Below are 25522 nucleotides of genomic sequence, written 5' to 3'. Positions count from 1 at the left end.
AGAGTTTTAAGCAGTTTGAGTACCATCTCTTTTTAAGAAAAAGATGAGTTTTGCGAAAGAGTTTCTAAAACATGATTAGTATGACAATTGAGTATGTCATCAATGTTTAAACAGTATGGTCTCTAGATATAACATCAATGTTTATGCAATATGACTTTCCCGAGTCATCAATGATCATATTAAAATATGGTTTTGATATGTTCTTTTTAGAAAGAGCTTTCAAGAGCCTTTGGGCTAAGTTTTGAGCAATTATCTCAAACTAAAAGAAAGAAGTTTGTGTTTAAAACACTTATAAACCAAAGTATTTTTGGGAGTAGTATTAAGCACCGAATTGGGGAAGCGAGTTCATATTAACTCAACTCTCCATAAGAACTATGTAGCCAACATGGGACTTGACGGGTCATTCTTTTTAGATGATCACGTAAGATTAAGCTAGTGGATTCACTAAGTAAAGTAAGGTCCTATATCACGGCAAGATATATGATGGTCCTTGGGCAACGTGAGGTAAAACGTTGTATCATCACTAGGGCTCATAGTGGTGGTTGTCGGTTAAAGAATCTCCCACAAAAGTTATATTACTTTGCTATAAGTAAAGTTGAGTTTGTTATCGTTTTATCCTTAACGAACTAAGTAGTTTACACTGTTTTACAAGCTTTATATATTGCATGTGTCTTATTGCTTTATATTGAGTTCGGTTATTCATGAGTTTAACAGAGCCAAGGTAAGAGTTCCTTTGTACTCCTTTCAAGCTTAAGTTGTTGTTTAGCTTTCCAGCTCTCATACTCGTACATTCAATGTACTGATGCCAGTTGGCCTGCATCTTATTATGATGCAGACGCAGGTACCCAGGATCAGCATTCAGCACGCCGTTGATCCAGCTGAGCACTCCAGAGTCAGTGGTGAGCCTCTTTGCATTCCGGAGGACTCGATTATTTCGTTTTTCTGCAATTTTGTCTTATTAGGATGTTGTAGGGTCTGTCCCAACATACATCTCAGTGTTATAGAGGCTTCATAAACAGACAGTCAGTCCGTTAGTATTAAGTCTCTTCTCTATGTATATATGTAAATATTCTATTTTGAGACTCGAGTTGCCTTTTTGGGCTAGATTTTATCAGTTAAGTTGTTTTATGTCCTTGCATGGAATGGAGTTATTCTGTTGAGTTAGGTTGTCACTGAGTTAAGAAAACCAGGCCAAGGGTTTGCTTGGGGCCAACAATGGTCTCCGAGTACCGGCCACGCCCAGGGTGTAGGCTCGGGGCGTGACATATGACTATCGGACTATGATTGTTAAGCCTTGTGATTTGCATATAGTAAGTTGTTAGGTTAGGCTGATTTCTATGTAGGTTGTAGTTGAGGTGGTTCAGTTGGTATGAACTTAAGGCAATATGAATGACTTGAGTTACTGAAGGACTATGATATCACCATCGTGTATCACCCGGGGAAGGCCAATATGGTGGCTGATACTTTGAGTAGAAGGACTTCCAGTATGGGGAGTCTTGTCACCATCAATATTGACGAGAGACCATTGGCTAGAGATGTTCAGAGGTTAGCCAACAATTTTGTTCAGTTGCAACTTTCTGAGGTAAGTGGTGGTTTGATTACTTTTGTAGAGGCCCAGTTTTTCCTAGTAGAGTAGATCCATGAGCGCTAGTTCAATGATGATAAGTTGTGTCTCATTCGAGACAAGGTGTTGATAGGGGAAGCTAAGGAGGTTGTATTTGATTCTGACGGTGTCTTAAGGATCGGAGACAAAATAGGTGTGCCATAGGTGGGCGAGTTTATTAGATTGGTTCTAGCGGAGGCCCACTTTTCTCAATATTCTATCCATCAAGGAGTGATGAAGATATATCATGATCTGAGTCAACATTACTAGTGGTGTGAAATGAAAAAGGATATTGCATAATTTGTTTCTATATGTTTTACTTACCAACAGGTTAAGTGTGAGCACTAACAACCTAGATGTGTATCTCAAAAGATGTATATTCCTATTGGAAAGTGGGAATAGATTACCATGGACTTTGCTGTTGGTTTGCCTACTATCGTAGGTGGTCACGACTCTATTTGGGTGGTCATTGATAGGCTGACCAAGTCCGCCTATTTCATCCCTGATCGAGTGAAGTAAACGATAGAGAATTTCTGAATCATATAGTTTGACTTCATGGGGTGCCTATTTCTATTGTCTCTGACCTACGCGCATTGTTCACTTCTCACTTTTGGAGGGCTTTACAATATGATTTGGGTACTCGATTATATATGAACAACTTTTAACTCTCAGACAGATGGTTAGTTCGAGCGGACGATTCAGGTATTAGAGGATATGCTCTGAGCTTGTGTGATTGATTTTGGTGCTCGATGGGATCAACACTTGCCTTTAGTAGAGTTTATCTACAACAATAGATATTACTCTGGTATTCAGATGGCCCCATTTGAGGCATTTCATGGCAAATGGTGTAGATCACTGATTTGTTGGTTTGACTTGATTAAGATGGACTCTTTAGATATCGACTTGTTCAGAGATGTTATGGAGCAAGTTTGTATGATTCAGGGTAGACTACTAATAGCTTAGAGTCGATACAAGAGTTATGAAAACCATAGAATTTGGGCCTTAGTGTTCATGGAGGGTGATCATGTTTAGCTTCAAGTGTCACCCATAAAGGGTGTGATGAGGTCCGAGAAGAAGGGAAAACTTAGCCCTAAATTTGTTGGCCTTTTTGAGATTTTAAGTCGAGTGAGAGAGGCAGCCTCTAAGTTGACCTTACCACATAGTTGTAAGTTGTGCATCTTGTGTTTCATGTCTCTATGTTTTAGAAGTACGTGTTGGATGAGTTCCATATGCTTTCGCTTGATTCAGTAGTGTTGGTTCAGACTTGTCTTTTGAGGAAGAGCCTATAACTATCTTGGATATGCATGTCTGATTGGACCAAGGAAATTGATTTAGTGAAAGTAGAGTGGAAGCACCGTTCAATTGGTAATGCGACCAGAGAGACGGAGAATGACATGCATTGCAGATATTCCCAGCTTTTCGAGGCTTTAGATACTTCTTTTACTTTATATTCAATAAAGAACATGGTTTTTAGTGGTGAATAATGTAATGACCCGTAAGGTCATTTTTAGAATTTTCATAAAATTAACGTTTTACCCCGAGTGATTTTTGATTGGATTTTGAATTTGGTTTTGAGTTTTGAGTGAAAAGTTATAAATTAGGGATTATTTTTGAAAGGTTGAAGTTGATAAACAAATGGTTTTTGATGTCTTTTGGAGTTTCGAGATACTTGATACTCATGATTTATTAACTTGATACTTGTTGATCGTTGAACAGTGATGGTTGGACTATGATTGTTAAGCTTTATGAGTTGTGTATTGTAAACTATTAGGTTGGGCTATTTCCTCTGCAAATTGTAGTTGAGGTAGTTCAGTTGGAATGGAAGAAGTACTCTATTCTATTTTAGTTTTACCTTACTTGCTTCTACACTTTTCTAGGTTCTAAGCGCGGACGTGCTTGCGCGTGTTTTCAGAGGATTTTGCCTCCACGAAGAGCAATCAGAGTTCGTCCAGTTATGAAGAGTGTTGAGGAACAAGAGTTACCAAATGCCCTAGAAGTGCAAACCCAAGAACAGATCGAATATGCTGATTTTCGTGAAGCTATCCGGATGTTAAGTCAAGTTGCGACCTATCATGTTGGGCAGAGAGATAATCGACACGAAGTGGTTGATACTTCAAGGATCCGTGAACTCTTAAGGATGAACCCACCAAGCTTCACAGGTTTAAGTATTAGTGAGAATCTGGAGAACTTCATTGAGGAGCTTAAAAAGATATTTGATGTGATGCATGTTGCTGAGTCAGAGAGGGTGGAAATAGCTGCATACCAATTGAAGGGTGTTGCTAGAATCTGGTTCGACCAATGGAAAAAGAATAGGGCTGAGGATGCGCCAGTAGTGAGTTGGGTTGTGTTTGAGAGTGCTCTCATGGGGCGTTTCTTTCCTCGTGAGTTGCGTGAGGCAAAGATAAAAGAGTTTCTCACCTTTAATCCGGAGTCTATGTGTGTTCATGAGTACAGTCTGAAGTTCACACAACTTTCCCGCTATGCTCCGGAAATGGTTGCGAACATGAGGAGTAGAATGAGTTTATATGTTGCTGGGTTATCTCGTCAGTCAAGCAAGGAAGGCAAGGCAGCTATACTGATAGGGGATATTGACCTAGCAAGATTTATGATCCATTTACAACAAGTTGGGGAGGATAAGCTGAAGGATAGAGAAGAGTTTAAGGATAAGAGTGCTAAGATAATAGGGGACGAGTTCAGGTAGCAAAAGAATGATGCTAATCAGTCATCCCTCCCACAGAAACAGAAGGGACCTGCTCCACCATCTGCTAGTGCACTTGCACCTGAGAACAAAGATGGGTACAATAGAAATTCCTATAGTTTCAAGGTTAGACTTGCCTATCCTCAAGGCAGTATGGTACCAAGGAGTAGTAAGGCTCTTGCATGTGCTAGGTGTGGTAGAACCCACCCAGGTAAGTGTCGTGATGGCCAGACATGTTGTTTTAAGTGTGGACAAGAGGGTCACTTCATGAAGGAGTGCCCTAAGAACATGCAAGGTAGTGGAAATTTGAGCAATAGGGCCTAAGCTTCATCAGTTGATCCCCCAGACAGGATGGTATCTAGAGGAGCTACTTCTAGTACTGGCGCGGAGGAGCAAACCGCCTCTACGCAATCAACAGTCGCCAAGAGTAAGAGGATTCACCGGATGTTGTCACTGGTATGATTCGAGTCTTTGACTTTGTTGTTTCTGCTTTGCTAGACCCCAAAGCGAGTTTATTTTTTTTTCTAATTCCTTATGTTGCTATGAACTTTGACGTTATACCTGAGCAACCTAGTGAGCCAGTCATAGAGTGGAGTAGTAGTTCAGCAGTGCCTAAGGGTCGTTTCATTTTCGTACCTCAAGGCGAGAAAGTTAGTTTCGAAGGGTTGTATCTATCACTTCATTCGAGTTAATGACTCTGATGTTGAGATACCTCCTTTTCAGTCAGTTCCTATAGTAAGAGAGTTTCCAGAAGTTTTTCCTGATGACCTACCCGGAATTCCTCCTGAGAGAGAAATAGATTTCGGCATAGACATTATTCCATATACTTGTCCTATCTCTTTTCTGCCATATAGAATGGCACCAGCAGAGTTGAAAAAGTTGAAAGAGCAATTAAAGGGATCTAGTAGATAAGGGTTTTATTTGACCAGGTTGACTAAAAAACAACGAAGTTTCAACGGTCCGAAGCTTGCAAGGAAAGTTTTCAGGAATGGAAAGAGAAGTTGACTACCACCCAGTTATGATATTTGGTTCTTGAGTACATACTGGGTATCTAAATCTAAAATGGATTTGAGATCAGTAATCGAGTTTAGGCGAATCGGGGTGTAATGTGATGAGCTAGAGTTGGCTATTGTAGTTTTTGTTTTGAAGATATGGCGTCATTGTTGTATGATGTTCATGTGGGTGTGTTCACTTAGAATGTGCTTAATCTAAAATAGAGAGAGAGTGGTTAAGGTACTCAAGGATGATGACATGAGTTTTCTTTATCACCCTGGTAAGGTTAATGTTGTTACTGATTCTTTAAGCAAGTTGTCTATGGGTAGCACCGCCCATATTGAAGAAGGAAAGAAAAGAGAGAGTTAGCAAAGATGTGCACAGACTGGCACGCCTGGGAGTCAGACTTATAGATTCCGCAGAAGGAGGAATAGAAGTGACGAGCGGGGCCGAGTCATCATTTGTGTCAGAAGTAGAAGGTGAGAAAGACCCAGACCCTATCTTGCCGGAATTACGGGCAAAATGTTCATAAGCAATAATGGCTTTTGAACAAAGGGGAGATGGTGTTTTGAGGTATCAACTTGGATTGTGGGATTGATTTCAAGGATAATTGAGATGATTACCTATTCCATAGTCAAGAGGTTTGGCTTTATAGCTTAGTAAGAGTAATCTCATTCGAGGACGAGTGTTCCCAAGGGGGAGATATTGTAACATCCGGCAATTTGAAATATCTATGAAGAAGCATAGAATTGGAAATAGTCATTTTTGGAAAGAATTAAAAATCTGGAAAATTTAGCTAAGTATGGAAAAAAAGTGAGTTTTTGTTCAACTTTGAACAGTCATAACTCCTAGATCAGAATGAGTTAGGTGAATTTTCAGTTATGTCTGGAAAGCTTTTGGAATGATATTTCCAACGCCACCGAGTTTGCTCGATTCCGAGTTCCTATGAGTGATTTATCCCCTTTGGAAGTTGGGCAGTTGGCAGGGAAGTCCGTCCGGAAATTTTAAGGGTATATAGGTCTTTTCCCTAACCATTTCTTTTGGTTATATTAAGGTTTTAAACTAATTTAAAATCAGTTTTCCCTTTATAAAAGTGAGAGTTAGGGTTTTGGAGAGAAGATAGAAAGAAGAGGAGAAAGAGAAGAAGAAGCAAGGATTTCGTCAAGATCGTCGTGGATATCGTTGGGGGTGATCCCTATTAGGTATGTGAGATCATAGTGTTGGGCTGGTTCTTTCCCCCACACGCCAAACTCATTTTTAATTCCGAGAAAGATTTGTTATGGTTGTTGAATTCTTATGGTTGTGTTGTTGAAGTTTCTTGTTGGTTTAGTACATGTTTCCGGTTGTGATTTTGAGTTGAATCTATTGTATATTAAGGGTCTTTATGATTCTAAGTGTTTGCTGCTGGAACCTTTGAGGTTAAGACGGTTTAGAGTTGGAAAGAAACAAGGGGAAAAAGTCGGATTTTTGGGGGAAAAAGGCTGGGGTGTCGCGCCAGCCAGTGCAGCCCAAAAATGGACGCTGGACTTTCCCCTTGGGGCAAATCGCCTGACAGAACACCCAGCAGGCCCGTATGAAGTTTGAGGGCTGGCACCCCGCGCCTCATAGAGCGCCAAGGACTCCAATCCTTCCCTTTACCTTTCATTTCCCATTTTTTCATACATGTTCCTTGGTAATATACCTATGTTTTATAATTGTTTCCAATACTCTAAGGTACGTCTAAACGTCAAGAACTCATCCATAAACATGTGATCTTATACCTTGAATCCATAATCCAATTCTAGGTGAGTTAGGATCAAGTCAAGTGAAGTTAGAAGTCAAGTGAAATTAGAGTCAAGCTTAGAAGTTAAGTAAGTCAAAGCAAGTCTTTAAGGTTTTCCAAGAGTCTTTATTGAACGTTTTAACTTCATTTTAAGGCTAGAGTTCCAAGTTAAGTATAGAGTTTCCAGTTAAGTATAGAGTTTCAAGTTGAGTAAAGAGCATAGAGTTTCAAGTTTAGCCAAGAGTAAAGAGCCAAGTTCATTTCTCAAAAGTTATTAGGGAACTAAGTATTCCCAAAGAAGTTTATAAATGTTTTCACATTTGGGATGAGAGGAAACTGAGATTTCCAAAAGAGTTTTGAGCAGTTTGAGTACCATCTCTTTATAAGAATATGATGAGTTTTGCAAAAGAGTTTCTAAAACATGATTAGTATGACAATTGAGTATGTCATCAATGTTTAAACAGTATGGTCTCTAGATATACCATCAATGTTTATGCAGTATGACTTTCCCGAGTCATCAATGATCATATTAAAATATGGTTTTGATATGTTCTTTTTAGAAAGAGTTTTCAAGAGCCTTTGGGCTAAGTTTTGAGCAATTATCTCAAACTAAAAGAAAGAAGTTTGTGTTTAAAACACATATGAGCCAAAGTATTTTTGGGAGTAGTATTGTGCACCGAATTGGGGAATCGAGTTCATATTAACTCAACTCTCCATAAGAACTATGTAGCCAACATAAGACTTGATGGGTCATTCTTTTTAGATGATCACGTAAGATTAAGCTAGTGGATTCACTAAGTAAAGTAAGGTCCTATATCACGGCAAGGTATATGATGGTCCTTGGGCAACGTGAGGTAAAACGTTGTATCATCACTAGGGCTCATAGAGGTGGTTGTCGGTTAAAGAATCTCCCACAAAAGTTATATTACTTTTATATAAGTAAAGTTGAGTTTGTTATCGTTTTATCCTTAACGAACTAAGTAGTTTACACTGTTTTACAAGCTTTATATATTGCATGTGCCTTATTGCTTTATATTGAGTTCGGTTATTCATGAGTTGAACAAAGCCAAAGTAAGAGTTCTTTTGTACTCCTTTCAAGCTTAAGTTGTTGTTTAGCTTTCCAGCTCTCATACTCGTACATTCAATGTACTGATGCCAGTGGGCCTGCATCTTATTATAATGCAGACGCAGGTACCCAGGATCAGCATTCATCACGTCGTTGATCCAGCTGAGCACTCCAGAGTCAGTGGTGAGCCTCTTTGCATTCCGGAGGACTCGGTTATTTTGTTTTTCTGCAATTTTGTCTTATTAGGATGTTGCAGGGTCTGTCCCAACATACATCTCAGTGTTATAGAGGCTTCATAGACAGACAATCAGTCAGTTAGTATTGAGTCTCTCATCTATGTATATATGTAAATATTCTATTTTGAGACTCGAGTTGCCTTTTTAGGCTAGATTTTATCAGTTAAGTTGTTTTATGTCCTTGCATGGCATGGTGTTATTCTGTTGAGTTAGGTTTCCGTTGAATTAAGAAATCCATGCCAAGGGTTCGCTTGGGGCCAACAATGGTCTTCGAGTGCCGGCCACGCTCAGGGTGTAGGCTCAGGGCGTGACATATAACTATCGGACTATGATTGTTAAGCCTTGTGATTTGCATATTGTAAATTGTTAGGTTAGGCTGATTTTTATGTAGGTTGTAGTTGAGGTGGTTCGGTTGGTATGAACTTAAGGTAGTATGAATGACTTTAGTTACTGAAGGACTATGATATCACCATCGTGTATCACCCGGGGAAGGCCAATATGGTGGCTGATACTTTAAGTAGAAGGACTTCTAGTATGGGGAGTCTTGTCACCATCAATATTGACAAGAGACCGTTGGCTAGAGATGTTCAGAGGTTAGCCAACAGTTTTTTTCAGTTGCAACTTTCTGAGGCAAGTGGTGGTTTGATTACTTTTGTAGAGGCCCGGTCTTTTCTATTTGAGTAGATCCGTGAGCGCTAGTTCAATGATGATAAGTTGTGTCTTATTCAAGACAAGGTGTTGAGAGGGGAAGCTAAGGAGGTTGTATTTGATTCTGACGGTGTCTTAAGGATCGGAGACAAAATACGTGTGCCAAAGGTGGGCGAGTTTATTAGATTGGTTCTAGCGGAGGCCCACTTTTCTCAATATTCTATCCATCAAGGAGCAACGAAGATATATCATGATCTGAGTCAACATTACTAGTGGTGTAGAATGAAAAATGATATTGCATATTTTGTTTCTAGATGCTTTATTTGCCAACAGGACAAGTGTGAGCACTAACAACCTAGAGGTGTATCTCAAAGGATGTATATTCCTATTGGAAAGTGGGAATAGATTACCATGGACTTTGCTGTTGGTTTGCCTACTACCGTAAATGGTCACGACTCTATTTGGGTGGTCATTGATAGGCTGACCAAGTCCGCCTATTTCATCCTTGATCGAGTGAAGTATATGATAGAGAATTTCTGAATCATATAGTTTGACTTCATGGGGTGCCTATTTCTATTGTCTCTGACCTACGTGCATTGTTCACTTTTCACTTTTGGAGGGCTTTACAATATGATTTGGGTACTCGGTTATATATGAACAACTTTTAACTCTCAGACAGATGGTTAGTTCGAGCGGACAATTCAGGTGTTAGAGGATATGCTTTGAGCTTGTGTGATTGATTTTGGTGCTCGATGGGATTAACACTTGCTTTAGTAGAGTTTATCTACAACAATAGATATCACTCTGGTATTCAGATGGCCCCATTTGAGGCATTTCATGGCAAATGGTGTAGATTACTAATTTGTTGGTTTGATTCGATTAAGATGGACTCTTTAGATACCGACTTGTTCAGAGATTCTATGGAGCAAGTTTGTATGATTTAGGGTAGACTACTGATAGCTTAGAGTCGATAAAAGAGTTATGAAAACCATAGAGTTTGGGCCTTAGTGTTCATGGAGGGTGATCATGTTTAGCTTCAAGTATCACCCATAAAGGGTGTGATGAGGCCCGAGAAGAAGGGAAAATTTATCCCTAAATTTGTTGGCCTTTTTGAGATTTTAAGCCGAGTGAGCGAGGCAGCCTCTAAGTTGACCTTACCACATAGTTTGTAAGTTGTGCATCTTGTGTTTCATGTCTCTATGTTTTAGAAGTACGTGTTGGATGAGTTCCATGTGCTTTCGCTTGCTTCAGCAGTGTTGGGTTCAGTCTTGTCTTTTGAGGAAGAGCCTATAACTATCTTGGATATGCAGGTCTGATTGGACCAAAGAAATTGCTTTAGTGAAAGTACAATGGAAGCACCGTTCAGTTGGTAATGCGACTAGGGAGACGGAGAATGACATGCATTGTAGATATTCCAACTTTTCGAGGCTTTAGATACTTCTTTTACTTTATATTCGAGAAAGAACATGGTTTTTAGTGGTGAATAATGTAATGACCGGTAAGGTCATTTTTAGAATTTTCATAAAATTACCGTTTTACCCCGAGTGATTTTTAATTGGATTTTGAATTTGGTTTTGAGTTTTGAGTGAAAAGTTATAAATTAGGAATTTTTTTTGAAAGGCTGAAGTTGATAAACAAATGGTTTTCAATGTCTTTTAGAGTTTCGAGATACTTGATACTCATGATTTATGAACTTGATACTTGTTGATCGTTGAACTGTGATGGTTGGACTATGATTGTTAAGCTTTATGAGTTGTGTACTGTAAACTATTGGTTGGGCTATTTCCTCTGCAAGTTTTAGTTGAGGCAGTTCAGTTGGAATGAAAGAAGTACTCTATTCTATTTTAGTTTTACCTTACTTGCTTCTACACTTTTCTAGGTTCTAAGGGCGGACCCGTGTGATCTATCTCCTTTATTTTTCTCCGAAGCTTTTAGAAGATTTTAATAGGTAGTTGCTTGTCATCCCGGTCGACCCTCTTGTTCCTTATTGTATGTTTTGTTCTATTCGAGAAACAAAAACATTGAAACTTGTATTTATTTTCAATTTGTTTTCATGTATTGGAGGCATGTACATGTGACAACCAAATTTTGGGGGAGTTTATCATTTTGGCCAAGTTTTCCACACTTATGATTTGTTGATTTATTTTCCACATTTCTTTCATATTGTTGGATTTTTTGTTGACCTGTCTTGGTGGGTTTAGATGAGTCATCATGTCCATTTTTTTATCGTGACAAACTTTTCTTCATAACTCTAAAAGCAATTAAGGAATTGCAATTAATACCACAATATGGTCTATATCCATTTACCCAAAAACATATATTGTAATTTGAATGTTCATTATTTATTAATATCTTAATAATGAATAAATTTACATACACCAGACATACAACAACATTGAAATTAGAATATACGACAATAAAGTGAATTTCGCTTAATTAGGGCTCCTTCTTCTCTTTATTTCTCTCTTTCCCCCCCTCCTTTTCTCCGCCCCCTCCCTTTCTCCGCTTCCCCCTCCCCCCCCTCTCTTTCTTCTCTTTACCCCCCTTCTTTTCTTATACTTCTTGGTTGGAGTCAAACATCGTAAATTGCCCCTTTACTTCTTTCTCGATCTCTTTCCTCCTCTTTCGCTTTGTGTATGTGTGTGTTTTGTGTATGCGAAGAAACATGTATGGTAAAATCAAACCCTTTTGGACGATGAATTTTGAGGTGACCTAGTTCCTTTGATCCACCGCTTGATGAGCTTCGATGGTTTTGACATCGTCTGATCATTCTTCATCATTTGGATGACCCTCAATTACATCCAGGTTCGATCGTTCTTGTTTTGATATTTTATTTAGATATGTTGTCACTCTTGCCTAGTTATTTTAGTAGTCTTAATTTATTATTTAATGTATCAGTAGGCATTCTAGATTAAATTTCATTGAATTGATGTTACCTTGAGTGCAAGTTCACTGATAACCCATGTGGGGGAGGTGAAAATGAAGTTGATGGACTAGTCATACTCAAGACTTTAAATATCTTCGGTCGATAATTTAAGGAGACATGTTGATTGATGATGATGCCGCACACCGTAGTGGAGTGGGTTGGATAAAGTAAAGGTTCACCTCTAGTATACTATGCGATAAAAATGTCACTAAGGCTTAAACATAGGTTATATATTGTGGTGGTTAGACCAACACTATGTATGAGGCAGATGAATGTAGTGGAGATGAAAATATTCAAATGGATAAGTAGGCATACTAGGAAAGAGATGATTAAGAATGAAGTTATACTACACAAGGTGTGAGTAGCCTCCATGATAGTCACGATGAGAGAAGCGAGAATGATATGGTTCAGACATGTGAATAGGAAGTGTGAGAGTGTATTAGTGAGGATGTATGAGAGCTTGGTCGTACGTAATAAGTTAGGCAAGGTATATGTATGTCGAAAAAGAATTAGGGGTAGTTGATTTTACAGGACATGATACAACTTCATCCGACTAAGGACATGACCTTATATAAGAAGGTATGATGGTCGAGGATTAGGATAAAAAGCTAGTAGATAGTTGAATGTTGTCCTACTTCACGATATAAGAATTGAATAGTTTCTCTTTCTCCACGGTGCATTAATATTTGTTGCTAAACTTATTTATACATTTTTGTTTTGTTATATCTTTTTCTTTCTTACTTTCATGTGTCATTTACATATCTTTTGAGGTCGGTAAAGGCTATGTACATTCATTCCTCTCCAAACCCAACTTGTGTGGTTACACTGATTGTTATATCTAAGATGTATGATTTCCTCAATCAACCCTAATTTTTTGATAAAAAGATTAAGGATGAAGTAAGATTTCATTGAAATCACTCACAACAATTAATCATCATTAAAGATTAAAAAAATCATATGAAGAGATGAGTTACCCAAATATTAGGATGACAATGAGGTAGTTATGAAGACAAGATAAGAAATAAAGAATAGAATTTTGGATAATCAAGAATGACCCATTTCTAAACACTCAAAAGGAAGATCAAAAATTCATTTTTTTCCAGCAAACCCATGTGATAAACTACAATCAACCCTATTTTCTTAGGAAAAAATAATAATTGATGAAGTAAAACACTATACAAATCACTTACACTAATTAATCACAATGAAAGATACAAAATTTATACGAAGAGATGAGTTACCCAAGTATAAGATGATCAGGGGTAGTATCAAGACAAGAGAGAATATGAGTAAGACAATGTTGATGAATGCAATTCTAGGTCATTAATAATGGTCCATTTTCAAGGACTCAAAATAAAAATCATAACCCAAGAATTCATTTTTTTTCCGCTAAACATACACGATAAACTACAATCAACCCTCATTTTTTCAAAATTTTGAAAAAAATAAAATGAATGGGATGAAGTGAAAATTGATACTTAACCATTTTTTTATTCCATTTGTCCTCTTAAGAGAGATTCAAGGAGCTACAATTCTCACTTTACTGTGCCTTCCTACGTCTTCCTAGCCCTTGATTGTTTTGTTTCTTCTAGATAATTTCAAGTCCTTCAGAAGTGTATAGTATCTCGATGAACGCTGTCCTCCTAGACCTTGAGAGCTCTCTCACATCATTGATCTTTTGGTTCCTTTGTTGTCCATGTTGAAATTGTACTATCGTTTATATTGGCCCCATCCTTCTTGTACTTAGCAACCCGCCGATGACACTGTTTTATTGGTTGCTCTGAATGTACCTCATGTTGAGGACCCTCCTCCTTTTACCTTTTGTTGTGGCTTTTTTTTTTCTTAATTGATGAATTTCCCCTTCTCTTACTCTTCCTTTTACTCTTTGAAATGAAGTTCTCGTTGTCATTAGGAAGCAAAACCGTCCTCCATCAATCATAATGACTTCTCCCTTTGCAAACATCTTTTGCAGATGATGTTTGAGTAGGGTCATATGATCCCTTGACAAACTGTCATACTCTTTTTTGATAAACTCATATATTGAGTCTTCATTGGAATCCCCTTCTTCATCCAATGCGTGCAACACCTTTTCAATCATCTGTAACAAAAGAAAACTATGGATTAGACTATTAACTCACAAGGCCTGGCCATAAGGATCTTAAGTTACAACGTTAATCAACAAAATTTCGAACAGTTAACCCCTCTTCAAAAGGAAAACTATAACCAAGAATTCATTTTCTTTTTCAACAATCAATACTAATTTTTTCAAAAGTTCAAAAAAAAGAACAAAAAGATAAATGGGGTGAAAGAAAAACTTGCTACAAATCAGTTAATTGTAATGAAAAGATACAAAATTGAGATGAAAAAGCTTAATTACCCAAGTGTAAGGAGGATTGACATGTGTAGTATTGTTTATGAAGGACAAATAGAAAACGATTAAGGAGTGTATGAAGATTTTGTATCTCAGACAATGGCACATTGTGTTCAATGTTGAAAATTTTCACTATTTCTTCTCTCAATTTCTCCATCTATCTTCTTATTCTTCTTCTTCAGCTGCTGAACTTAGGATTTTCATAAATGTTTTGGTATGTTGATAGATACATCACTGTTGCTATTCCCTATTTAAATTTCTCAACAAAATAGCCCAAAAACTTCTCTAAATAGGGAATACCAGCAGTGATGTATCTGTCAACACACCAAAAAACTTGTGAAAACCCTAAGTTTTAGCAGCTAAAGAAAAAGATTGAGGAGATAGAAATAGCGAATTTGAGAGAAGGAGTTGTGAAAATCTCCAACAGTGAACCCAATGTGCCATTATCTGAGATCCAAAACTCGACTCTTCAACAACACCTTAACTGATTTTTGTCTGATCTTTGTACTATTCGATTCATCTTCCTTATACTTGGGTAATTCATCTTTTATCTGAATTTCGTATCTTTTTGTTAGAATTAAATGATTTGTACTAAGTTTTACTCAATCCCATTTATCTTTCTTTTTTTCGAATTTTTGAAAAAATTAGGGTTGATTGTTGGGGAAAATGAATTATTTGGTTGTAGTTTTCATTTTGAGGAGGGGTTAGCTCTTCTGAATTTTGTTGATTGATGATGTAATTTACGATCATTGTGGCCCGATCTTGTGAGTTTATAGTCTAATCCAATGTTTTGTTTTATCATACATGATTGAAAAGGCATTGCAAGAATTGGATGAAGAAGGGGATTCTAATGAAGACTCAATATCCGAGTTTATCAATGAAAGAGTATGACAATTTGCTAAGGGCTCATACAACTTCTGCAAAAGATGTGTGAAAAGAGTGAAGTCCTTATGATTGATGGGGGACAGCTTTTGCTTGCTGGTGATAGCAAAAACTTGAATCCAAAGAGAAAAGGGAAAATCAAGAGAAAGGGGAGTTAATCAAATAAACAAAAGGTTGTGGTTAAGGCAGTTCAATTGGAATGAAAGAAGTAGTTTATTCTGTTTTAGTTTACCTTGTTTAGTGGGTTGCTTGCTAAGTACCGTGTTGTTTGGTACTCACTACTTGTTTCTACATTTTGTAGTTTCTAAGCGCGGACCTATGTGATCTTTCTCCTTCATTTTTCTCCAAGGCTTTTAGAATATTTTGAGAGGTAGCTGTTTGTCATCCCCGCCGACCCTCTTGTTCCTTATTTTATGTTTTATTCTATTCGAGAAACAAAAATATTGAAAGTTGTATTTATCTTTCAATTCATTTTCATGTATTAGAGGATTGTACACGTGACATCCAAATTTTGGGGGAGTTTATCATTTTGGCTAAGTTTTCCGCACTTATGCTATTGTTAATTTATTTTCCACATTTCTTTCATATTGTTGGATTTTAGGTTGACCAATCTTGGTGGGTTTAGATGAGTGTCATCATGTCCATTTTTTGAATCGTGACAAACTTTTCTTCATAACTCTAAAAACAATTAAGGAATTGCAATTAATACCACAATATGGTCTATATCCATTTACCCAAAACATATATTGTAATTTGAATGTTCATTGTTTGTTAATATCTTAATAATGAATAAATTTACATATACCAGAGATATGAGATCATTGAAATTAGAATATACGACAATAAAGTGAATTTCTCTTAATAAGGGCTCCTTCTTCTCTTTATTTCTCTCCCTTCCCCCTGCCTTTCTCCGCCCCCTCCCTCTTTTTTTTTTTTTTCTCTCTACCCCTTCTTTTCTTATACTTCTTGGTTGGAGTCAAGCATCAAATTGCCCCGTTATTTCTTTCTCTATCTCTTTCATCCTCTTTCACTTTGTGTATGTGTGTGTTTTATGTATGCAAAGCAACATGTATGGTAAAATCAAACCCTTTTTGACGATGAATTTTGAGGTGACCTAGTTCCTTCGATCCACCGCTAGCTTGATGAACTTCGATGGTTTTGACATCGTCTGATCATTCTTCATCATTTGGACGACCCTCAATTAAATCCAGGTTCTATCGTTCTTGTTTTGATATTTTATTTAGATATGTTGTCACTCTTGCCTAGTTATTTTAGTATTCTTGATTTATTATTTAATGTTTCAGTAGGTATTCTAAATTAAATTTCATTGAATTGATTGTACCTAGAGTGAAAGTTCATTGATAACCTGTGAGGTGGAGCTGAAAATGAAGATTGATGGACTAGTCATATTCAAGACTTTAATTATCATCGGTCGATAATTTAAGGAGATATGTTGATTGATGATTATGCCGCACACCGTAGTGGAGTAGGGTGGATAAAATGAGGGTTCACCTCTAGTATACTATGCGATAAAAATATGTCACTAAGGCTTAAACATAAGTTATATACTGTGGTGGTTAGACCAACACTATCGTATGATGCAAATGAAGGTAGTGCAGATGAAAATATTCAAATGGATATGTAGGCATACTAGGAGATATGATTAAGAATGAAGTTATACTACACAAGGTGTGAGTAGTCTCCACGATAGACACGGTGAGAGAAGCGAGAATGATATGGTTCAGACATGTGAATAGGAAGTGTGAGGATGTATTTGTGAGAATGTATGTGAGGTTGGTCGTACGTAATGAGTTATGCAAGGTATATGTTGGTCGAAAAAGAATTAGAGGGAGTTGATTTTATAGGACATGATACATTTTCAACTGACTAAGGACATGACCATATATAAGAAGGTATGATGGTCGAGGATTAGGGTAGAAAACTAGTAGATAGTTGAGTGATGCCCTACTTCACGATTTAAGTACTGAATAGTTTCTCTTTCTCCACGGTGCATTAATATTTGTTGCTACACTTATTTATACATTTTTATTTTGTTGTCTCTTTTTCTTTCTTACTTTCATGTGTCAGTTACATATTATTTTAGATGGGAGTCAATCTAAAATAACATTTATACCTGCAAAGATAGAGGTAAAGACTATGTATATTCAATCCTCTCCAAACCGCACTTGTGGGTTACATTGATTGTTCTATCTAAGATGTATGATTTCCTCAATCAACCCTAATTTTTTTCAAAAAAAAAAAAGATTAAGGATGAAGTAAAATTTCAGTCAAATCACTTACAACAATTATTAATCATAATTAAAGATTTAAAAAAATCATCTGAAGAGATTAGTTACCCAAGTATTAGGATGACAATGAGAGTAGTTATGAAGACAAGAAAGAATGGAATTTTGGATCATCAAGAATGACCCATTTCTAAACACTCAAAATGAAGATCAAGGATTCATTTTTTTAGCAAACCCATGTGATAAACTACAATCAACCCTATTTTCTTAGGAAAAAATAATAATTGATGAAGTAAAACATTATACAAATCACTTCCAACAATTAATCATAATGAAAGATACAAATTTTATACGAAGAGATGAGTTACCCAAGTATAAGATGATCAGAGGTAGTATCAAGACAAGAGAGAATATGAGCAAGACAATGTTGATGAATGCAATTCTAGGTCATTAATAATGGTCCATTTTCAAGGACTCAAAATAAAAATCATAACCCAAGAATTCATTTTTTTCCACTAAACATACACGATAAACTACAATCAACCCTCATTTTTTCAAAATTTTGAAAAAAAAAAAATGAATGGGGTGAAGTAAAAATTGATACTTAACCACTTTTTTATACCATTTGTCCTCTTAAGAGAGATTCAAGGAGCTACAATTCTCACTTTACTGTGCCTTCCTACGTCTTCCTAGCCCTTGATTGTTTTGTTTCTTCTAGATAATTTCAAGTCCTTCAGAAGTGTATAGTATCTCGATGAACGCTGTCCTCCTAGCCCTTGAGAGCTCTCTCACATCATTGATCTTTTGGTTCCTTTGTTGTCCATGTTGAAATTGTACTATCGTTTATTTTGGCCCCATCCTTCTTGTACTTAGCAAGCCGCCCAACACACTGTTTTATTGGTTGCTCTAAATGTACCTCATGTCGAGGACCTTCCTCCTTTTACCTTTTGTTGTGGCTTTTTTTTTTGCTTAATTGATGAATTTCCCCTTCTCTTACTCTTCCTTTTACTCTTTGAAATGAAGTTCTCGTTGTCATTAGGAAGCAGAACCGTCCTCTATCAATCATAATGACTTCTCCCTTTTCAAACATCTTTTGCAGATGATCTTTGAGTAGGGTCATATGATCCCTTGACAAACTGTCATACTCTTTTTTGATAAACTCATATATTGAGTCTTCATTAGAATCCCCTTCTTCATCCAATTCGTGCAACACCTTTTCAATCATCTGTAACAAAAGAAAACTATGGATTAGACTATTAACTCACAAGGCCTAGCCACAAGGATCTTAAGTTACAACGTTAATCAACAAAATTTCGAACAGTTAACCCCTCTTCAAAAGGAAAACTATAACCAAGAATTCATTTTCTTTTTCAACAATCAATACTAATTTTTTCAAAAGTTCAAAAAAAAGAACAAAAAGATAAATGGGGTGAAAGAAAAACTTGCTACAAATCAGTTAATTGTAATGAAAAGATACAAAATTGAGATGTAAAAGCTTAATTACCCAAGTGTAAGGAGGATTGACATGTGTAGTATGATTTATGAATGACAAATAGAAAACGGTTAAGGAGTGTATGAAGATTTTGGTTCTCAGACAATGGCACATTGTGTTCAATGTTGGAAATTTTCACTATTTCTTCTCTCAAATTTCTCCATCTATCTCCTTATTCTTTTTCTTCAGTTGTTGAACTTAGGATTTTCATAAATTTTTTGGTGTGTTGATAGATACATCACTGTTGCTATTCCCTATTTAAATTTCTCAACAAAATAGCCCAAAAACTTCTCTAAATAGGGAATACCAGCAGTGATGTATATGTCAACACACCAAAAAACTTGTGAAAACCCTAAGTTTCAGTAGCTGAAGAAAAAGATTAAGGAGGCAGAAATAGAGAATTTGAGAGGAGTTGTGAAAATCTCCAACAGTGAACCCAATGTGCCATTATCTGAGATCCAAAACTCGACTCTTCAACAACACCTTAACTGATTTTTGTCTGATCTTCGTACTATTCGATTCATCTTCCTTATACTTGGGTAATTCATCTTTTCATCTAAATTTTGTATCTTTTCGTTAGAATTAAATGATTTGTATCAAGTTTTACTCAACCCCATTAATCTACTTTTTTTTTTTTTGGAATTTTTAAAAAAAAATTAGGGTTGATTGTTGGGGAAAAATGAATTCTTTGGTTGTAGTTTTCATTTTGAGGAGGGGTTAGCTCTTCTAAATTTTGTTGATTAATGATGTAATTTACGATCCTTCTAGCCTGATCTTGTAAGTTTATAGTCTAATCCAAAGTTTTGTTTAGTCATAGATGATTGAAAAGGCATTGCAGGAATTGGATGAAGAAGGGAATTCCAATGAAGACTCAATATCCGAGTTTATCAACAAAAGAGTATGACAATTCGCCAAGGGGTCATACAACCCTGCTGAAACATAATCTGCAGAAGATGTGTGAAAAGATGAAGTCCTTATGATTGATGGAGGACAGATTTTTGTTTCCTAGTGACAGTGAAAACTTGAATCCAAAGAGAAAAGGAAAGAGCAAGAGAAGGGGGAGTTCATCAAATAAACAAAAGAATTCACAGCCAAAGGAAAAGGAGGAGGATCCTTGACATGAGGTGTATTTGGAGCGACCAAAAAAAAAAAAAACAGAGTTGTGGGAGGGCTGCTAAGTTCGAGGAGGACGGGGCTCAAATAGATTATACTACAACTTCAGCATTGGCAACAAAGGAACCAAAAGATCAGCGTGAGAGGGCTCTCAAGGACCAGGAGGATGGGGCTGATCTTGATACTATACTCCTGAAGGACTTGAGATTATCCAGAAGAAGCAAAACCAATCAAGGACTAGGAAAGCCTTGGAAGGCACAGTAAAGTGAGCATTCCCAGAAGTTCAAATGTTAGTGGATACCTAGTACTTGCTTGTATTTCTCTATATATAATATAGTAATTCGAACTAATAGTTTTGGTTATTTGAAAGAAGCTATAGTATTATTTACTAGTCGTTTGTAGTTTTCTTTTCTTTAAGTTATGCTCTATACTATAGAATTTGTGAACTCTCTACAGGCTTAGCCTGTTAAGTGCTGAATATTTATAAAATGTTGAAGCCTGAACCATTGTCTTTAATTCTTTATCTTGCTGTTGTGTACACTTCTTTAAAGATAGTCGATATACCTCTTCACTTTGTTTGGGATTGACGTATGTGTAGTTGATTGATTGATATATTTACTTGACGTATGTGTAGTTGATTGATTGATATATTTACTTGTCTAGTGTGATATTGATGCTTGAGTTCAATACTTGTGTTTATGGAGTTGATCCGAAAGAGTTTTCAAGTGAGAAAAACTGCAAAAAAAAGAGAAAGGAGAATCTGAATTATAGACCATACCACTGTGAACCTGCATAAAGTTTCTGTCAATGTAGCATTGCGTTCCTCATCTCTTCTTCAAATCATGGCCATCCAACTCCTACTGAACGATCAGAGTCACCAAATGATTAGATACATGTTTCAACAAAGTTAAATGATATATCAAAGGGGACATATCATCCATAAAAAAAATGTTTCTATTGAACTACTTGCCAATGTACGGTAAGTGCACTGAATATCGAAGCACTTTTTTCTTTTTCAATGGAATAATCATAGATATAACGCCTGAAAATGGTGTGTGGTCAAGGACGTTGCATTTTTTTTGTTTTTTCTCACCTAGTGTTCGATATTTGTTGTGGGTCCAATTAAATTCATACTTGAATAGGAAATCTCACATTAAGGATAAATTCCCCTTCTGGAGAGCAGAGTACTTGTGAGGACCCCTCTTTGAATTTTGCTGCTGCTGTAGGAGTTGTGAATGGTAATGGAAGTAAGAGGAAGGTGAAGCTCATGCACCGGTCGTATAACTTGGTACAAGGAAAAAGTGACATGCTAGCGGAAGGTTGTGAACTCACCATCATTGGTAAGTTCACAAAAATCTGGTCATCAATTGAAAATTTTAGAAATGATTTCTTGTAAACGTTTCCACAAAAGGCTTGGCCAAAATAGGGGTGTATAACATACATCATGTCTTTATTGATTTTGATTCATAAGATGACCGTAGAAATGTCTATGGTAGGAACTGCCTATCTATATGTAATATGCCCCAATATTGTTACAGTTTTCTTTTAGGGCAGAGAAGTTCACTAAATACTTCAAGTTTCTGAATATTTTGACTGATCTTCCTACAGAGGACAAAATCAAGAGCAATCTCATGACTATGGATCCTCGTAGTGCCCCGGGGCCTGATGAATTCACAACAATGTTTTATCAGGCTTGTAAATACTCTATTCATGATGATTGAGGAGTTTAGTATTTCCCTTACTTGAATATGTTTGTCTTAAAGTCGAGACCTTATTCATGTAGAATTGTTGAATCTGATCCTACAGTTATTTCGAGATGTCTAATATCATGAATAACAAAATAAAATTCTTCCCAAAGTACTACGATCACAACATATTATGTAAAATGAACCTCAAAGATTAAGGTAATAGATTCCAAGTATGTTAATGTGCAAATTAGATCTTTTACAAGTTCAACGATCGTGCTAAGCACGAAGGCCCAAATACGACAGATAGTATCCTAAAGATGTAAATGAAGATGTTAAAATGTAATGAATCCGTAATTGTAGCAGCTGAAGTTACTAATGACCTACACGCCTTTATTTGTGGTGTTAGTCTTCATGGTTAACTGATACTAATATTGCTATGATTCCTTAAGTGAATTCCCCTCAACATTTTTCTGAAATGTGACCTATTAGTATGTGTAATGTAATTAGCAAAAAATTAACTCTTTGAATAGTATACGTAATGCTGATTTTATCATGTCAAATCATCAAGAACATACTACTAGATGCAGAAGTAGGGCTGCTTATCGGGCAGACAATTACAAAGGAAAAATGAATTCTTGGATTATAGTTTTCATTTTGACTACTTGGAAAATTTAGGGGTGGAGTGTTGTCATGCCCTTCAAAGGTTTAGGCTTGTTAGTACCTTTCGTAATACTAGTCATACCCTTGTAGTTCTTGTCATAGGTTGTTTATTGTCTATCGATTATCACACTATTTTGTTGTTATTATTATTTCTTTCTTGTAGACTTTATACTGTTTCTCTTATTAACGACTATGTTTTCTTCTTCTTTCACTTCGGTTTGATGCACTTCAGCCTAGGGTCTTTCGACAACAATCTCTCTACCTCCACGAGGTAGTGGGAAGGTCTGCGTACACTCTACCCTCTCCAGACCCCACTTAAGATTTCATTGGGTATGTTGTTGTTGTTTTGTGACCGTGTGTTTGACAGATTCTTGTCGATTCTGTTATATTCATTTATTGGTTTTGTATGTATCTCAGGGTACTGGCCATCATCAATAAAAATGAATACTTCAACTCATTTCCACTTATGATTACAAAGTTGTTTCATTTGAGACATGTCCAAGTTCGATTTAACAAAGATATTCCTGAATCAATCTCAAAGCTTCAGAATTTGCCGTTAGTAGTTGTTAGGACATATACTATTAACCATATATTTAGATATAGTATTTATTATAGAATAATTGTTTATTCAGTTTTAATAAAAGTTTAATATATCATATATTCGTTTATGGTGTCTGTTTACTTATAAAATAGATGATTTAGTGTATAGTGTTTTAACTTATACACAGAGGATTAAATCATCAGTTCTTATAAGTATAAAGTTTTTGTTCACAATCTAAGATGGAAATTGGACATGCCACCGTTACAATTGTAGCATAAGATTATATATAAGTTATCTTGATTATGAGAACAGTATAGTTTCAACTTCTTGTGCTAGTGCATTTTGTATGTATTGAATGGGACCGAGTAGAGATAGTTGTTTTAGATTGACTGACAAAAGCATATTCTCTAAACTGTTAAATATACTTATATTCTTAATCCTGATATAACTATTATGATTTGTATATGTAAATTATTGTTTTGATTATTAAACGATGAGATTCTAAGATTGGATAATAATAATATATATATCGGTGAAATAATAAATTAGTTGATGGAATTCATGTCTCGATATTAGAGATTGATGATATGCCTCTTTGAGAAGTTTATAAGTTTTCATCATGTCAAACCTTGCAAGTGGATTTATGAATCCGACACATAAAATAAGTTAAGTAGTGCTCTAAAAGAAATTAATCATTGAATTAAATTCGTCAGTAATTTAATTTATTGATTAGTATCTGTGATCTTAACCTAGGAGTTTCATAAGTGTTCCGTGGAAATTTTGAAATATAAAGAGAGAAGTGCAATTACGTATTTCTAGTAGAATGATTTGTAATTTATTATGGTAAGGACAATTCAAATTAATTATTTGAAATTATTTCCATAATAGGAAGCCTCTATAATTAATTTTGTGGTCCATACAGTACCCATATTTAATTAGAATTCAGAATCCTATTTTCTAGAAAAAATGAGGAATAGCGTCTGTTTTTCTTGTTCAAGAAAAGGACCGCGTGTTTTCTTCTCCTTTTTGGATTAGGAAGAAACCCTATAAGTAGTGGTTCTTCTAACCTAGAAAAAAGATAAGTTTTTTATACATACTTGCCCACACAAGTATTGATAGAGTTCGGACGTGAACTTGGGATCACCGTAGAAGACCGCAAAGTTGTTATTTTGTTGATTCGCTTGAAGGTCTATCTAACTTGTGTATTTGCTTGAATGTATTTTCTCACTCTTCAAGAGGTAATTCTTGAATTAAATTTCAACAAATTTATGTGTATTATATGTGTTCTAACATGAACGTATTGGTTATCTATTATTCATGTATGCAGTATGATTCTAATATGCTTCCGTTGTGCATATAGTTTTCCAACAATTAACATCAAGAGTCTCGCTTACATCTAAATATATTATATAAAATATATAATACCGTTGCTGTGTTACAAGTTTTCACCAGAATTATATAATATCGTGGTTGTATTACAAGTTTTCTGCGATGCAAAAATTAGTCAGAAAAGTAATTTGTTTTCTATGGCTAGAAAAGGATTTCGTTTATAAGATTCCTTTTCTTGACCAATCATTGTAAAATATGATATTGTATACTGAATTGTAAAATATGGTATTGTAACCTAAAAAAATATATATGTTTGTGTGTGGTTTTGAACAAACTGTGGTACCATAACAAAGGTCAACTGATGAAGCAACAGGAGATAATATCATATGCACTTCATGGAGTTAGTGGCGGTGACAACCACTCGTACATATTGCATTAGAAAATTTTCATGTTTTTTTTTCTTTTGTTGAGTATTATCTACTGAACGGAGATTATCATTAGCGACTAGTAACACTCAATTAATGCATTAGAAGAGATACTAAAGATTTTCACCGGTTCAAAAGGAAAAAAACATAATATCTTGAATTCTCAGATGTATTAATCTAGAGGACAATTTGATATAAAAAGATTTTGTTTGTCTTAGACAAAGGGTTGATACACATTATACCTTATGCTCATGAGATAATTATTAAAAGAGAATGAAAATCTAAATCAAACTATTTTAATCTTTAACTATGCCTAAAACAATTATTTTTTGCATTTGGTCATAGTTTAGGTGGTCATGAATTTTATGATCTCTGATTGACTTGAAATTTGATGCTTTCATCAAAAATTATTTAGATGAACTAGTGAAATTATCCACGCTTCGCGCGGCTATATGAAATATTTATAAGATAATAATAAGTAATATTTATATTTTGGTTAGTATCAAATATATAAGATAATATTGATATTTCTCTTCATCTATGATATCATACGTTTTCTCATTTTTTTAAACATATAAAATATAATTATTATTTTTACATTTTTTTAAGTGCAAACTATTCATATGTATATAGTAGAACAAAATATTTACAGTGGTGAAGTAAATGGAACAAGAGGTAATATTTTGAAATAACAATATACTGTATTACATTGAAGATATTTTATATATTTTAATTTCCTCTATCTTTAGTTAGAGTACTATTTCCTATACAAACTCTGATTTCGTAAAATAAATGATTTTTTTATTATGTTTTTATTATTACATTTGTTTATTATAATTTTTA

The 25522-nt window shown here is 35.6% G+C and overlaps 1 protein-coding gene and 2 pseudogenes across 1 annotated transcript in view; 1 reads left to right on the top strand and 2 right to left on the bottom strand.

The window, feature by feature from the left end:
- LOC125834553 (auxin response factor 8-like) overlaps positions 1–24335 on the bottom strand; it is a 771942-nt gene extending 747607 nt beyond the window's left edge. Inside the window, exon 1 of the mRNA XM_049513680.1 lies at positions 24330–24335. The gene's annotated coding sequence lies outside the window, so the exon portion shown is untranslated. The remainder of the gene's footprint in view (positions 1–24329) is intronic.
- Positions 1–25522, bottom strand: part of LOC125834552 (probable disease resistance protein At4g27220) — a 259136-nt pseudogene that overhangs the window by 134541 nt on the left and 99073 nt on the right.
- Positions 1451–4903, top strand: LOC125834512 (uncharacterized; annotated as a pseudogene).

This window comes from Solanum verrucosum, unplaced genomic scaffold, assembly GCF_900185275.1.
Source record: "Solanum verrucosum unplaced genomic scaffold, falcon-dt-bn FXZP01000287.1, whole genome shotgun sequence".
NCBI lineage: Eukaryota > Viridiplantae > Streptophyta > Magnoliopsida > Solanales > Solanaceae > Solanum > Solanum verrucosum.
Note: the sequence above shows the minus strand (reverse complement) of the source record. Positions and strands in the feature narration are given on the sequence as shown.